Genomic DNA, 5,819 nt, shown 5'->3' on the forward strand with positions numbered 1-5,819 from the left:
TCAAGTGACAGTTTGCAAAGGAATAAAAAGTTAGTTGTTCAGGATTCAAGAGGTGTACCAAATGCTGAAATTTTCTCTTGTTGTTATGTGTTTATCCATTGTATTTAGTTCTCTGTATTTCTGAATCCTCAATTTTAAAACAGAAAGTGAAGATTAATATTTGCTATCTGAGCACCTTATTTCTGGCTGTGTTACAATTTACATGTTTTCTACAGATGCCAAATCGAGGAATTCTTAGTTGCTCCTGGGTTTCTACTGACTTTCTCTCTCCTTCTATCTCCTCAATCCGTTTTATTCTCATAGATCCATGCAACACACCTAGATTTCCTTGTTTCACTCATATTTGTTGTTTCTACAAGCTGATCACCCCAAGCCTTTGACTCCATTGCCCAATGGTCTTTTCCCCTTGCTTTCCCTACCAAACCAATTCAAGATCCACATTCTGAATCCATTAGCTAGCCTAATATCCATTACAACAAAGCTAAATTATAAAGAGAGATCCCTCTCTATGGCTGGCAGGGCTAGATCCCTGCTCTAAAAGCAGTTTTGATGTTACCTCAGTGATTTTGTTTTCAGCCTCGAAATTACAGAGTGCTAACATAGTGGCGACTCCACTGGGGAACAAAATTCTTCAGAAACAATTTTCAAGATTCAGATTTGGTTGGTGATGGTGGACAAACAGCCAGATGCAAAAACGTTGAAAGCCTCCACCTGGCAACTCCACACAATTTATGTGGTCTAAAGATTCCACTGGTAAAAGAATCGAGAGTTGTTGAGAACCTATGGTGACTCCATTCTAGCATTGAGTGTTTTCAAGATGGATTCAAGAATAAAATGCAGGTATGCTCCTTTGGATAGGTCAAAGGTTCTAGGTTTTCCAAATCCTATGCCCAATGTTGATTGGTTAAAGAATCTTCCATTGTTTAAAGATGAAATAGGAGATGATGCTGCTTTACATTTATTAAGGTTTCATATGCACATCCAAAAGTTTAAAGTCAAATTCCATGAAGATTGTCTTATGAAAATATTTATGGCAACTTTGGAGGAAAAGGCTAGATCTTGGTATGAAAATTTACCAACCTCTAGCATATGTTCTTTAAATCATTTTCATATTGTATTTCATGAAAAATACAAGGGAAGTTATTCATATTTGTTGCCGATTCAAAATTGTTGTGACAATTGTGAAAGTGTTATTCAATATATGGAAGATTACTATGATGATGATCAGTTCATGGATGATGAAATATTAGAGGCTTTAGAAGAAAAGTCTTTTCAAAAAGTAGAATCCTTGCTTGAATTATCTTCTCCTCGGGAAGAAAAAGATGATGTATGTTGTTTAGAGGTCCATGAAGTTTCCCCACAGGAAACAATTCTTGGAGCACAACAAATTGATCAGCCAAAGGGTAAAGAATAAATCTAGCTTCTTGAACTTGCTCAAGTAGAGGACAATGGTGAAAATCAACAACAATCCATTGATCTAGAAATAGAGGTGGCAGAGCTTAAAAGTATTGCTCCACAAGAGCATCTTCAGCAAGTAGTGGTTTCTTCAGAAATTAAAGACTACTCAAAGTTATTTGATGAAAACCATCTCTGAAATTTTCTCTCCTTGAATGTAAATAAAATAAGACAACATACTTTTATAGATCATGTTCCTTCATCTGAAATTAATGAGAGTTTGTAGCTCCCTTGCAAGCTTTTATGTCACGAAGAGAATGATAAGGACTTCCCTTTTGTATATGATATGGTTGTTATATTTGATGAAGATCAAGAGCATTCAGAGCACTTGGTTACATTGGATAACAAGGAGGAGAAACAATTTGCTTCCTTTCTATTTCAAGAGAATCACTTAAATCAAGCAGCAGCTGGGAATGAGGTTTGTTTTCCTGTTACAAATAATCCATAAGATCTCATGTGGTAGGATTATGTTATAGGGAAAAGTGTCTATACAGAACTGCTTATCCCACTAAGGTGTGGTAGCTACCTTAGAAACAAACAAGGTAAAGCTACTTTTGTTTTTCCTTTATGAAAGATAGATGAGAGAAGAATAGGGGAGACCAACCTCTGTCTTGCGCTTGGCTCCTGGTTCAATTCCTCTCTCTTCTGATAGTCCTTTGCTACTTGCTTCCTTGTATGCCCAGCTTCACAGAGTACCTGTAGAATCAGAGTAGCATAACACTATACAGGAACATGGATCTATAATCATAAACAATCTAGGATCAGATGTAAATTGACCATACAAATGCATAAAACATAAATGACACAAGAATATGGAGGAAAACTTGAATAGATTTTATTGATAATCAAGAAAGAGCCAAGGGAGTTACAACCAGTTGTTCTGACCCAGCATCATCCTCTCAACAAGTAAGCCCTTCTTCACCTCATACAAAGCTTAGATCACCCAACACTATGATGTTGTCTCAAGAAACCAGCAACAATTCCTTACAAGATGCAAAATTCTAGCCTCTGGATCTCTGGGATGAGGGATCCATATATAGATATCTGTAAGGGAGATGAGTCAGCTTGTGATTTGATTAGTGTCTTCCCTCTGATAGTTCTTGCTTCCACTTGGAGATTGATGATCTCTTACTCATCCTTGGTCAAATTCAGAGAGAAAAGTGTCACAGGAGAAGTTTCTGGAAGATTCCATACCTCTCCACCTCGCAGATTGACACTTCCATTTGTCACTTCTCGCCCATCGCACCCCATAGAAGGGCTTTTTGAAATGCAACGCACCCACAGAGTGTACTTAGGTGAGATGCAACGCACTTTGTCTATGGAGCAGGTGAAATGATCCTATTTTGACCAGTTCTGAGCAGTTTTTCATGGAGAACTTCTGGGAGAAGCTATAATCAGTTGACCTTGATCCTTTAGGGGTTAGAACAACACTTTTAGGGACTTAGGAGCCCTTAGTTTATGGAAATTTTATGCTTGGGGTTGCAGTGCCCAAAAATGTCTATAACAGTTGCCCCCTAAAGCATGAGGTCGTTAATCGTTTTTTGATGTCGGGTGAAATGCTTTATCATGAGGATCCAAAGTTCTTTCAAGCTGGGAGGAGACCTGTAATAAGATACAATACAATACATTATCTTCATAATATTTTCATGATTTAGCTGAGGCGGGCATTCCGCTCAGCTTTATAAATTCATTTTCATGTACATAGGACAGACAATCGTCTGAGTGTAGACTGATGATTCTGGTAGAGCCATCATCGCTTTGGTTGGATGATTATCTGTGCAGCAATGATGTACATTTGATGTCTTTATTTTCCTGAATATATATCTCAGCCCGGATGGATGAAACTAGATCCGAGGTCTTCAATCTCGTCCGATCTTCACTCGAAGTACAAGTCAATCCATGTGAGAGATGTTCTGGAGTCGAACATGGAAAGACATCGCCTGATTACCAGCCAATGATGTAAGCTGTTAACAGGCGCGAGAGGAATCACCGATAATGATAATGACCCTCAAGGTACTGCAGTACAATTCACGTGGTGTGAATGAAAGACTTGGCGTCGAACACCACGCAAAATCTTTCAGTCGAAGGCCATTGATGTAAACCTGTCGCCGGAAGTGAGAAACTTGCCATTGAGGCATGCAAGCTTCAAAGTACTGAACGGGGTGTTCCTAGATCGACTTCTTGGATAATGAGCTGATGTCGACAAGAAGTGATCCGTCATAGGAGGGCCTTAATGAATCCCACATCAATGACACAGAACGGAGCAAATGATTTTAATGGAGGTGAAAACGATCTGGTGATATAAGGTTCAGGGTGGTGGTCATGAAAGAATGGAGCGTAAATGTATTGTAGCGGGTGAGACACAGGTGAATTCTCTGAATGACTTCTCTTTGAACATATCGGCAACACTGACGTGATGGATTGGTAGCATTAACCCCAAATGTGGATGGTGTGATGGGACCATGGTGATGTGACAGGTGAATGAAACAACCCAACTCGACTTGGATGTGGAGTGAAAGTGTCATGTTCAAGAGCGACTTGCTACCAACAAAGTTTCTTCAAGTTTTCTTCCCAATTTTTCCACGGTCATTGCTGACCAGTACCTCTTTATTTTTGTCAAGCTTGAGGAGGATAACATATGCTTGTTCTATAATTTTCCCTTCGATCAAGCCCATCGCTATGTTTTAACGAGCCTAGCGATAGTGAAACTCGTTCTTGTCTGCTATGGACAAGTTTGTCGCTATTAGGTTTTAACGAGTTTAATGACAAAGATAACTCGGTCCTTTTCAATTTTAGAGAGTTTGAAAAGGGACGTAAAGGAAACTCCAAAATTCATTTTTCGTCATCTAATCCCTTAAGTCCGAAAAAGTATAAAACAATACAGAAGGGATGAATTTTCGATACTTTTAACGAGCCGAACAAAACAAGCGCTCGATCTTTTTATGTAATAATCCCTCAGGTCCAAAAAGATTAAAATCTAAAGGAGGGATAGCACTTCCGGTCCCTTTAACGAGCTGGAGAGGCCAATGGCTCGGTAATCTTTTCATATTTTACGAGTCAGTTGAAAAGAGCTTAAAGGAGACTCGTTTTTTGAGGAACGAGTGATAAAATTGGGTAGCAGCTGATTCCAGGTAAGGTTTGGAATTTTCCAATCACGGCAGTGTTACAATGATGGCTAGTGGGATCACTCTTCGCAGCTGTTCCTCAAAAGGGGTAAACAATCAAATGGAGGTGAATGATCGACCAATACAGAGTGGAGGTGATGATGGGAGCACGACCAAGGCTTTAAAGGCTGAAGTACTACATTCACGATGGTTATTTACCGGGAAATAGTTCATTTTTTAATGAGCTTAAACGCGGGGAGAAACATTTGCTCATGACTTATGTTTATTTTTTAACGAGCTTGAACTATGTGCTAAAACTGCTCGATACAATGGTCATTTCTTGACTTTACCATAAATAGCTTTGTTCTTTTAAAGATTGTACTGCATTTTCAATTGCTTCATCAAACTAGTTAGAAATGAACAACATATGTTTTGAAAAATGAGTTAGAACACTAATATTTTACTCGAATTACGTAAAAAGAAATTTAAAAGTGCTTTTACCTCTCATTTTACCATTTCATTTGAACTTTGGTTTGTTGGAGCTTTGGAGGTGCTTTCCCCCTTGATTTTCATCAGCTGATTCCGGGAGATTCTGTGGACGATTCTCGGCGCTGTCTGGACTAGGTAGGAGCTAAACCTGAGCTCTTTCCTTTCATGCTTTCCATTTTGCATTCTCAGCTTGATTTTTGGTTTTTCTGAGCCTCTAGGGTTTGAAAAACTCACCCTGGCTTCAGCGCACCCTTTGTGTATCGAAAGGTGCGTTGGATGTTAGCCTGTCTACTGGCCAACTGACAAGCAATGCACCCAGAACACTATTGTAGGTGCGATGAGCGCAAGGAAGGAAATTTATGCACAGTTTTTGATGGAAATTTTGTCTGTTTCTCACCAAATTAGGATCTAACTTTTCTCTTGTTTGTTTTCAGAGATTTTTGGAGCAATATGACTATTACATGGCGAGAACGTGAGCATGAAGAAGAGGACATGCTTGCTCTACATGATCCGGTTACAGTAAACGCACTGTGGAACTGTGGCTTGCTGAAGTTTTTCCGCATTTCTAGCATGAGACAACAAATCAACTTGCTGCAGTATTTGCTCGATGCTTGGGATCCTACCAGCCAGGTGTTCCAGATTAGGGGCAAATCCATCCCCTTGATTGTAGTGGACATCTATTTTTTGACCGACTTATCGAGGCGGGGTGCCCCCATCTCTTTATTAGGTTCGGCCTGAGGAGGTGAATCTGTGAGAGATTATGTTCGCAGG

This window comes from Pinus tabuliformis, chromosome 8 (genome assembly GCF_031772625.1).
Source record: "Pinus tabuliformis cultivar Carrire ecotype Pingquan chromosome 8, CPIR1, whole genome shotgun sequence".
In the NCBI taxonomy this organism is placed as follows: Eukaryota; Viridiplantae; Streptophyta; class Pinopsida; order Pinales; family Pinaceae; genus Pinus; species Pinus tabuliformis.